We start from the raw sequence: 12,423 nt of genomic DNA on the forward strand, positions 1-12,423 counted from the left end.
ACTATACTGCAAATGCTTACTTTGCGTAATGGGTTGAGCCGCCCCTGCTGGGAGTCCAACCACATCTAGCATGTTACATGCATTCTACTCTTGGCCAGTAAGTTATCATGTTCAAACCAGTAGTGGGACTCACAGACATCAAGGCAGAGTAATCTATTGCAGTTCCTTGAGAGAGCTCCAAATATTTTGACAAGGCCTGGAAGTCCCCTGAGACCTTTAATTTCTCTTGAGTCAAACCCGCCCTCTTGACCAACTAGGTTAGAGTGGAATGTGGAATTTAAGGCTTTAAGATGAGGTGACCCTAGTTGAGATTTTCCTTCTCAGCCATGAACTCACAAGTTGGCCAGAGGAGGGTATGTATAATCTCTGGCTGTATCAAGGTTGTTGTTTACAGTCCAGCTGTCAGTCTGAGAGCCCTCAGGCAGAAGGATGTTCTGTTCTCATTGTGCTACAACCCTCACTTTGTGTCTCTGTGTAAGGGAGGGACAGAGCTACCTGGCAGGATTTCACTCATGAAATATCACAGGCAAGCTTTATTGCTGATGGTATCAAAGATGTTTGCTCAGCACTTGATAATGCCATCTCTTTCATTCCCTCCCCCCCCCCCGCCCCCCCAAAAAAAGCCTCCATCCATTTTGCTCACATTTATTGCTTTTAGGCACAGGCAGAAGTCACAATTCTAAACATTTCCCACCACTTTAACTGTTGATTCCATAATTTTATTAAAAACACAAAGCCTCCAAAGGCAGATGGTGATAACAACACTGACAATATATTAAAAGGTGGCAAACCCACTCCTGCCAAGATTGCCAGCTGTCTTTAGCAGCAGTATGAGCTGTAATTGAACATAGTTACCTCTAAGCTGTGAAAATTTTCACCTTTTGATTCACACATCTGAATCTATCACTGGGGGTGGAAGAGGGGTCCATGCTGTCATTACTGTCTGCACTTTCCTGACTTTAGGTCATATGGGCGACCATTCATGGGTGGTACCACCAATCATGAATACTCTTTGATGTTTGTGTTACAGATAGCTTTCAATGACTGTTATGAAGGGGGAAATGGACAAAAAGATGAAATCATCCTCATGCCCCACTTGTGAGTTTCCAGTAACCATCTATGGAAACAGAAAGCTTGACTAAATGTATCTCTGATGTGGTCACACGGGCCTCAGGCTATTCAGTCTAATGTTGCTGTTTTCCATTGTTTCATTTCTAACTTTCATTGAAACCCACAGAAATACTATCCACCAGGCACTCTTGCTTTGAAAACCACCAAAGTGCTGCATTAGTCTTTGGTGACTAGGTGTTTAACAGAAGTGTTTGCTTAGCATTACAGCGCTGGCTAGAAAAGAATGGCATCCATCACATCTCAAGAGCAGCAGGTCATGGAAGGCTGCCAATCTTCTTGTTACTGCATTAAATGAAGGAGCCACTTGCTACCCTCATCTATTTTTCTTCCTTTTCCTCTCCCAATTGCTTTGGTGCTTGGGGGCTGCCAGTATGGTGGTCTAACATATTTGGAGGATACCGGCTGTGGAAATATGAGGTGCACCCTCAGAAAGAATAGGCTCAGACTGCAGAACCTGGTGCAGGTGTGTAAAAACCGTTTCAGTAGATGACACTGTATCAGGTGCTGCGAGAGAAAGAATGCCAGTGCTAGCTAAAATTCTCAATCTGAATTTCAATCAAAAGATAATTCCTGTCTCTTAGGATAAAATACATAATCATGAGGGGGGGGGGGTCTTGAGACATTCAGGTGACATATTAATCTGACCTGCTTACTGAAAATGTTGTTATTTGTTTAGCTTCTACTAATGTGACACCATTCTAAACTGAAGTCATTTTTGTTGCTCGCCACCAGAATATAATAGTTTATAATATGATGTTCTATAACAAATTGTTGTGGTGGTTTGTCTTCAGTCATTTCTGACTTACGGCAGATTTAATGTGACCCTATCACAGGGGTTTCTTTGCCATTCTCTGAGCTGAGAGAGTGTGACTTGTCAACTGAGTTTCCATGGTTGACAGGAGATTCCAGCCCTGGTCTCCAGAGTAGAAGTCCAATACTCAAACCACTACAGCACTCTGGCTCTCTAGATGTCTGATCAGGAAAGAAACTGAAACCCTATCCTTTATTTCATTGGGGTAACCAATGTATTCACACATGCTCAAGAATATATATATATATATATATATATATATATATATATATAGGCAATCCCTAAGTTACATACATACAATTTACATGTGATTCATAGTTAAGAACGTGGGTGAAACAACACAAAGTAAGAGGAAATCTATCTATAGGAAAGGAAACACACTCCTGAAAGAGTTATCATGCAGGAAAAGTGTCTCCACTGAAGCTTTCACCACAACAATCCAGAAGTCAACAGCCATGTATTTACTAACAGTACAAGGAGAATTCTGCATGTGTAGATTTCATCATATACCTTTTAACATATCTTCTTCTGTAAAACTGTTTACTGTATATACTTGAGTATAAGCCTAGTTTTTCAGCCCTCTTTTAGGCTGAAAAAGCCCCCCTTGGCTTATACTCACGTGAGGGTCCTGGCGGGAAGGCGTGGGGCTGAAGTAAGGGCTTTCAGGACCCTCACCTCTCCGCACAGCAACCCAGCTCTCCTCCCTCTCCTCCTCTGGGTACAACACACACCTTCCTCTTCTCCTCTCTTGCTGCCAGTCTTTCCCACTTTTCCTTATTCATATATACACAGCATTTTACCCAAAATGTATAATTAAAATAAACCATGGTGATTATTGGGAGGATACATAAGCGTATTTACATTGAAGGTTAAATTAATGATTTAATCAGTTGGATAGTCTTATCTTACAGTTTTATGTAAATATTCAGAAACATTTAACCTACTGCTGCCTCAATTAATGTAATGTTATTGGTATCTATTTGTAGTTTCAGAAAAACACCTACTTCTGCTTCATTGACTATTCTAAAGCCTTTGACTGTGTGGATCATAATAAATTGTGGCAAGTTCTTGGTGGGATGGGCATACCAAGCCACCTTGTCTCTCTCCTGAGGAATCTGTACAAGGACCAAGTAGCAACAGTCAGAACTGACCACGGAACAACAGACTGGTTCAAGATTGGGAAAGGCGTCCGGCAAGGCTGCATACTCTCACCCAACCTTTTTAACCTGTATGCAGAACACATCATGCGAGGTGCGGGGCTGGATGAATGCAAAGCTGGGGTGAAAATTGCTGGAAGAAACATTAACAACCTCAGATATGCAGATGACACCACTCTGATGGCCGAAAGCGAGGAGGAGCTGAGGAGCCTTCTAATCAAGGTGAAAGAAGAAAGCGCAAAAGCCGGGTTGCAGCTCAACGTAAAAAAAACCAAGATTATGGCAACAAGAATGATTGACAACTGGAAAATAGAGGGAGAAACCGTGGAGGCCGTGACAGACTTTGTATTTCTAGGTGCAAAGATTACTGCAGATGCAGACTGTAGCCAGGAAATCAGAAGACGCTTACTTCTTGGGAGGAGAGCAATGACCAGTCTCGATAAAATAGTAAAGAGTAGAGACATCAGACTGGCAACAAAGATCCGCCTAGTCCAAGCCATGGTATTCCCCGTAGTAACCTACGGATGTGAGAGCTGGACCTTAGGGAAGGCTGAGCGAAGGAAGATCGATGCTTTTGAGCTGTGGTGCTGGAGGAAAGTGCTGAGAGTGCCTTGGACTGCGAGAAGATCCAACCAGTCCATCCTCCAGGAAATAAAACCCGACTGCTCACTGGAGGGAAAGATACTAGAGACAAAGTTGAAGTATTTTGGCCACATCATGAGGAGACAGGAAAGCCTAGAGAAGACAACTATGCTGGGGAAAGTGGAAGGCAAAAGGAAGAGGGGCCGACCAAGGGCAAGATGGATGGATGGCATCCTTGAAGTGACTGGACTGACCTTGAGGGAGCTGGGGGTGGTAACGGCCGACAGGGAGCTCTGGCGTAGGCTGGTCCATGAGGTCACGAAGAGTCGGAGACGACTGAACGAATGAACAACAACATCTATTTGTATTTTGAAATTTGCCAGTAGCTGCTGCATTTTCCACCCTCAGCTTATACTCAAGCCAATAAGTTTTTTTGTGGTAAAATGAGGTGCCTTGGCTTATATTCGGGTCAGTTCATACTCAAGTATATATGGTATATAGCTTTCTACCTGGTTATACTTTTTGAATAAGAGATACACATATGTTGAGCCGATCCTTAACTCAGTGTCACTTCCACATCCAAATGCCATGCAAATTCAATCCTGCCAGTCCTATGGATCCCGTATTACAAAGAGAACATGTCTGTGAAAGTTTTAGAGTAACACATGTTATCTTCGGCTGATTTTAGTCATTAGTTTATTGTGTTTACTATTAACTACCATTTTACGACCATTTATTAATAGACTGTACACCATCCAAAGAAAACTCTGCAGCAGTAGGTTTAAAAGTGCAACTAAACAGCCAACAGAAGTTTAAATTTGCATTTACGGTGACACAAGAGTAGATACCTTCTGAGGGTTCTAGTATATGAGGAATGTAATGCTACAGGTTTTGGAAAATAACATCCTCTCCTTCAGTTTCATTCTCTGAAAATTACAATAGTGTGAAATGAACAAAATAACGAACTATTTCTATATCACAGTGAATAAAGGAGAAAAGTGGGCAAAAGGAGAAACTGCCTAAACATCAAAGGTCCCAAAGTCAACTTCCAGTTAAGAAACTGAAAACAATGGTATTCTGTATAGATGGAATTCAGATTTTAGTAAGGAAAGGAAAGGAAAGGAAAGGAAAAAGAGTATATATAGCATGTCAATGTGTACCTTCAGGTTATTTGATTTTGGGGAGTCTCAAACAATATTTATTCGGACACCTTCTTTTGACGCTGCGAAAGTGTGATTTGTCCATGTCATGCAGTGAGTTACCATGGCTGAGTAGGGATCTGAACCCTGCTCTCTCATCTAAATTTTAACTCATATAACAACCTCTAAGAATTTTTCATTCTGGACATGAATAAAGAGTTTCTTTTTTCTTCTTCTTGTGCATTCAGTCATTCCCAGATTTGCTGGAAGGGATGTTGAGCTCCCTTTACAATTTTCTCATATTTTCCCTTCATTTACACTATTTTTCTACACACAAAAATCAAGGAGGGAAAAATGAAATAGTTTATACTGTGCCTTATGATTATAGGATATGTTTATGTTGAAGCACCTCCTGAGAAGCTGAGTTGTGCCCTTTCTTGTAACATGCAGAAGTAAATTCAAAGATCATCTTTTGGAGTGGCCTCTCCAATGGCTGGTGTCCTAGTGTTTTTTCTCTCTCTTCAATTAACTGAGATGTTGAAATTGACTTTTTCTTATTTATCTGAGATTTTAAAAACACATTAAGATGAATGAATGGAATTTGACAGTTACAAGAGAGATGGTGCACAGATTTTTTAAAGTATATCTATTATTATTATTATTATTATTATGTTTATTTTCTCTCTACAAAGGAGATTCAAAGTAGCCTACATTAAAAGTATTTAAATACAGTTTAAAATCTAAACATATACAAACATTAAAATAAAATTAAAAATCAATGGTATTAATTAAAAATTATCAGTTTAAATCCTTAAAACTAATTAAGAACATATTCAAAGCTAAAACCACAGCACTATCTATCTATCTATCTATCTATCTATCTATCTGTATCTACAAAACATTTCCAGCATGAGCATGATAACAACTTGTCCATTTCCAGTCTATACTTTGTATGATTTGATGCTACTGCTATGAAGTGGCACCAGAGACCCTTATTCCAGTCTCCAGTAGCCAAGCAATGAGATATCGTCATCTGTGTGGGAACAGCTGGCTGGTCCTTTGTGGCCTTCCAGGTGGATTAGTCCCCATAGCAATCAGAGCGGTCAGACAGGTAACCTGATGTTCTGAGTGGGGGAAGCAAATGCTGTGCTCATGACGGCAGCAACCCTGTTTTCTTTAACAGATCTGGGACCAGAGGGTATATTTCCCTGCATCCAAATACAGAGATGCACCAGTACACTAATACTCATCGGGTTAGAGTTTCTTCCCTTCAGATAATATTTCTTCTAAGAATTCATTTTCCTGAAAACACCAGTGACAGCATTTAAGAGCAATGTCTCAGAGCAAACTTCATTTTAATCATGAAGTCACCAGGTGGTGTCCTAGGATGAACTGCTATATCAGCTTCTTCCCTGATCAGTAATATGTGAAATATAATATTGCCCTCCTTACAAGATATTTTTAGATTATTGGTACTGATACAAAGCTTTGTATTTTTTAGAACAACATTATATAAGTTTGGCAGGTTGAGCATGTCTCATCCAGAAATCTGAAATCCAAATACAGTACTTCAAACTCCGAAATGGTTCACATGGGTGGCTGAGACAGTTGTTTTCTGATGGCTCAACATATACATAAGGAAAGGTCTTAAATGGATTTGCCTGTGTGTGTTTAAAGCTGTGGGAAACCATTGCAAGCCTGGCTACTCCTTAATGGAGGTTTAACACAGACAATTGACTCTACTTTGTCACAAAGTTGGTGCTGCAAGAAGCTGGAAGAACTAAGGCATAGTGAGTCCTAAAAGGAAGAGGAAAAGTATGCAGAAGCCTGAGAATCAGGAATCTAAAGAAATGGTAGGTGGAAGGATGAAGGAAGCTAAAGATTAGGAAAACTGTAGTCAGTTTTCCTAATCTTTAGAAAGGCCATATTAAGGTCAGGGTTAACCTCATGTTGCCAGGTAGACCTGAAGGCAAGGGCAGGCCTTGAGAACCACCCACATATCGAGGTTGGGATTTCCAGTTCAGGATAGTCTCAGGTCTTGAGGTTTCTTCTGGCCCACAACCTGAGACAGAAGCAAGACTCCCAAAGTTGCCATTAAGTGTTATGCATTAAGTACCAGCCTTATTTCCTCACAGATTATCATTCAAATGGAGAGATGAGGGAAGAAGTTAAGATGGAAATCTTAGCCAAAGTCTTGACTGTTCCCAGATCAAGGGGAAATGGGAGGATTATTTGTTAGCACTTGTCAGGGGAGACATGGTAAGAAATATTTACCCTAGCTTACTTGCTTGTAGTCAGAAGGTGATGGCAGAGCATGGTAAAGGATGAACCCAAGTGTCACAAGAAATGAAGGAAGGAAGCAGGAAGTTATATAAAAATATGTACATAGACCACTTGGAGATTCTTTGCAAGTCACAACAACAAATTAGTCAATTCTTGAAAATTGTAGCAAGCTACTACTTTAATAACTGAGCACACAGCCTTGATCCCTTATCAAAACTGGAGAATCTGCACCCCTGTTTCCAACCTGGACATCGCCATGAAAGCCAAAGACTCAGACTGTATTCGCACTACATAATTATAGCAGTTTGACACCCCATTGTTGCCATGGCCCAAAGCTATGGGTTTCTGGAATTTGAAGTTTTATGAACAATTCACCCCTCTCTGTCAGAGAACTCTGGTGTCTCAACAAACTGCAAACTTCAGGATTCCACATAATGGAACTAAGGCAACTAAATGTCAAGTCCATGCACAGAGATTAGCAGTTAAACAACCTCATCAGAGGGAGGCCAAGAAGCTTCTTTCTGCTTCTTGGCACTGCCAGCATGTGCCGGCATGGAGTCTGCTGGAGCCCATCAAATGGCCAACAGCAGGCCAGCAGTGCAGAGACATGGAGCCCTTAGGAGTCGGGGAGGATGCAGGAGGAAGCCAGAGACAGTGGAGTAATGTTGGTTGTGGGATTCCTTCCCACAACCAACCATAGTAGAGGGATGGAGCAGTATGCTTCTCAGCCTCCATATGATAAGTAAGCAGGATATTAGAAATGGTTGGCCAAGTGCAGAAGAGAGTCAAGCCTTGTGCACCATTTACTCTCTCTCTGCCTGTCTCTGTATGTCTGTCTGTCTCTCTCATTTTATTAAAGTTTTCAATGGACATAAAATGGGGGAGTAAAGGAAACTGACTGGGGTTTGGGTAGAGAACTGTGGGGGTTGGCGGGAAGAGTAGGGAAAGATGGGGTGGGGGAATTTGGTAGACCTCCCTTCCTCTTCATCGTGAATTTGAATCTGGAATTTTTCAGTGTTTATTATTATTATTACTATTTAATTAGTTCCAAAGAATAGATATTTCTCCCTTATTCCTTTTGCACCATTACTATTGGGTAGGAAAGGCAATTTCAGCTGGAGTGGGTTGCCAGGAAAAATTATCCTCTAAACTTTGTACTTCTACACAGCTATTAAAGGTGCAAATGGCTGCCCTCTTTTCCATTTGGTCATTCTGAAACAAAGCCTGGGAAAATGATAAGTGGTCAAGCGATGAAGGGAAGGGAAGAAGGCAAGAGGTTGATAGGAACAATTATTCATAGGGCCTAGAGACAGGAAGATCTATGAGATGATTTCAAAATGGATGTGATTAGGAAGGAGAATGTTGAACAACAGAAGCAAGTTTCTACCTTTTAATGCAGATCTGGAGGTAGTTTTACCTTCCTTGGATTACAGCTTTCATCAGTCCTAGGCAACATGACAGTGGAGAATGACAGGAGCTATAGTCCAGCAACACCTGGATGATCTCATCTTCCTCATCCCTATTTTAATGTTGTGATTTATGTACAGGACGATCTCTGCTTCCATGGTTCCAGTACCTACAGTTTCATTTACCCACACTACACAAAATATGTTTTCTTTAGGCATTTTCTAGGTCTTTGGTTGAGATAGCACATTATTTTTGGGATGGAAGTCCTTCATTTCAACTGTGTTCTTGGTTATTTGTGGTTTTGCATATCCATGGATACTGTACTTTTAATAGCTGACTGGATGACTTTTTTTTTCTTCCTATGCCACTTGAAATTAGAAATTAAAGGGCCTGGAACTGATTCTCCCTAGTGAGCAGCAATGCCCGAGAAAATGCCTCTTTTTTCGAAATGGACCAGGTTTAGCTATTGTAGCTTGCTTGCCATGTAGCTCTTACCAGAAGATATGCTTTTGCCCTTACTGTTTTTGAACTGGCATGGAAAGAGAAATGGCATGCTTCCTTGTTTTATTTCCTTTCCTTTCCTAGGGGTGCAGGATGATTTGTTAGTGAAATTAGATTGGGAAGAGAGGGTGTTGGTTGGGGAAGGAGTGGGGAAGAGAAAGAGAGAGAGAGAGAGAGAGAAAGGGGTGGGAGGCACGGGGAGCCATTCCTGATCTAATCAACTAGGCCTGGCAAATAAACCCAGCTGTGTCTGTGCCTGCAGCAGGAAATGGTCCTCGGAGCAAACACAGCACCAGGCAACAGGTGGCAAGATAAACAGAGGTTGGCGCTGCTTCCATCTGCTCCAGGCAGGCAGGCACAGAAAGAGGAGGAAGGTGCGATTTGAGCAAAATTGCCTTTCTAGGAGTTGGTATCCTTTAAGTGTATAGATCAGGCACCTTTGGGGTGTGGGATCTTCAGTAGCTTGGTATTTTGCCTACAGCCTCTTGGGTTGCAGCAATAATTGCTTAGGTTTTGTTATAGAGAGGCAAAGGGAAAGCCAACTATGGCTACGCTGTCACTCTGGATTTCAAGAATGCTGATTTCAAAACTTAAGAAATGGAACAAACATGGAAAATTGTATGGAAACTTGGTTTATTCTCATTTCTCATATGAATAAAAACATGGATGCTAGAAAACAAGCTCCAGCTTTTGATGAACAAATCTGGGATGATACCTCAAGCTAGTATAAAAATCATAATCAAGTGATGCCATTGACTGCTCTACAACATAACCTCCAGCAATGTCATTTAGTTTTATTTTTATAGAATCACAGAATTGTAGAATCCTAGAATTAGAAGAGACCTTGTGGGCCATCCAGTCCAACCCCCTGCCAAGAAGCAGGAAAATGGCGTTCAAAGTATCCCCGACAGATGGCCATCCAGCCTCTGTTTAAAAGCCTCAAAAGAAGGAGCCTCCACCACACTCTGGGCAGAGAGTTCCACTGCTGAACAGCTCTCACAGTCAGGAAGTTCTTCCTAATGTTCAGATGGAATCTCCTTTCTTGTAGTTTGAAACCATTGTGCTGTGTCCTAGTCTTCAGGGCAGCAGAAAACAAACTTGCTCCCTCCTCCCTATGACTTCCTCTCACAAAGTTATACACAGCTATCATGTCTCATCTCAGTCTTCTTTTCTTCAGGCTAAATATGTCCAGCTCTTTAAGCCACTCCTCATAGGGCTTGTTCTCCAGACCCTTGATCATTTTAGTCACCCTCCTCTGGACATATTCCAGCTTGTCAGCTTGTCTAGCCCTTCATCTAAGTCATTAATAAAGATGTTGAACAGGATCGGGCCCAGGACGGAACCCTGCGGCACTCCGCTCGTCACTTCTTTCCAAGATGAAGAGGAAGCATTGGTAAGCACCCTCTGGGTTCATTCGCTTAACCAATTACAGATCCACCTGATCGTAGTTTTGCCTAGCCCACGTTTGACTAGTTTGTTTGCCAGAAGGTCATGGGGGACCTTGTCGAAGGCCTTACTGAAATCCAGGTATGTTACATCCACGGCATTCCCCGCATCTACCCAGCTTGTAACTCTATTGAAAAAAGAGATCAGATTCATCTGCCATGACTTGTTTTTGATAAATCTGTGTTGACTATTAACAATGACCACAATCATTTCTAAGTGTTTGCAGACCACTTCCTTAATGATCTTTTCCAGAATCTTGCCTGTAATTGTTTGGGTCATTCTTTTTCCCTTCCTGAAGATTGGTACCACATTCGCCCTCCTCCAATCTGCTGGGACTTCTCTCCAAGATGAGGAGCATCATTTCTTCTTCAAGTGCTGCATGAAGTAGTCTAATGAAATTTACCCACACAGTAATAGCAGCAAGAGGCCCAAGAAGAAGCAATACTTTCAAGGTAGAAAATAAAATTATTTCCAGTAGGTGTGTGACTGGCAGATTTACCAGGAACTGTGAAGGCAACATTTATTGGTATTGTCAAAGGCTTTCATGGATGGAACCACTGGATTTTTGTGAGTTTTCTGGGTTGTATGGCCATGTTCCAGGAACATTCTCTCCTGATGTTTCTCCTGCATCTATGGCAAGCATCCTTGGAGGTTGTGAGGTCTGTTGGAAACTAGGAAAATGGTGTTTATATATCTGTGGAATGTCCAGGGTGGGAGAAAGAACTCTTGTCTGTTGGAGGTAGGTGTGAATGTTTCAATTGGCCAACAGGCCTCACAACCTCTGAGGATGTCTGCCATAGATTCAGGCAAAATGTCAGGAGAGAATGCTTCTGGAACATGGCCATACAGCCCGGAAAACTTACAATAACCCAACATGCATTGGCTATGATAGAACAACTGGGAGAAGGGCATGAAATTGTGAATTCCTTAAACCCATTGGGCAAATCAAACTCTTGCAGGTTCAGAGGAAGAAAAGGCAAATCTTCTGAATAACTCTTGTAAAACAAAAATCTGACAATAGGTTCACTTTAGGGTTGGTATAAACTGGAAATGGCTTGAAGATATACAACAACACTTTTAAGATGCTGAATCATCTGAGTGTGTTGGGAGGTATATTGCTGCCTTCTCCTTTCATCATTTACTTCTTGTTGTCCATCAGTCTAAAATGTATGTTGACTTGGCCAAAATTTACATTTGGAGACAGCTATGAACTTCTAATTGCTTGAGGAGGACATCAGCTGTCATCTTATTTATCATCTTCCTTCTGTTCACTCCTGAGAAAGAGTGATCAAAGGAAATTATAGATTGGCAGCAAGTGTCCAAGATTTTGGATTTTTTTTTCATCTCAGGAGTGCCTTGAGAAACTACAAGTCCCTTGTGGTGTGAGAGAATTGGCTGTCTGCAAGGACGTTGTCCAGGGGACGCCTAGATGTTTTACCATCCTGTGGAAGGCTTCTCTCATGTTCCCACACAAAAAGCTGGAGCTGACAGATGTGAGTTCACCCCGCTCCCTGGAACTGAACCACCGATCTTTCGGTCAGCAGTCCTGCCAGCCAAGGGTTTAACCCATTGCACCACCGAGTGTAAAAGCATATGACATCAGATTACATGACTGGAATTTTAAACACTTTAACTAGGGAACAGGTCCCTGAAAAAATAACACATTTTCACACAAAATCAAAATTGTGTAAGGAGTTATGAGAACCTATATTACTCTGCTTGTGCCACAGACCTCAGATGTTTGGGCTTCTTTGCTGTTGTCTAACATACAAATCTTATCCATGAGTGATTGATTTTTTTTTCATAGCAGGTCCTATTTATTAGTAAATCCAGTTTGGTCCCTACCATTTCTACCATTTCTAAAGATGATTAAGGCAAGTGCAGAAGTCAGTACTGTCATGCCCAATTCTACTGTATTTTCTTCACTTGAGTGTTGAGGTCTTGTAAATTCTGTATTTGCAAAGAA

The sequence above is a fragment of the Anolis sagrei genome, chromosome 1 (assembly GCF_037176765.1).
Source record: "Anolis sagrei isolate rAnoSag1 chromosome 1, rAnoSag1.mat, whole genome shotgun sequence".
In the NCBI taxonomy this organism is placed as follows: domain Eukaryota; kingdom Metazoa; phylum Chordata; class Lepidosauria; order Squamata; family Dactyloidae; genus Anolis; species Anolis sagrei.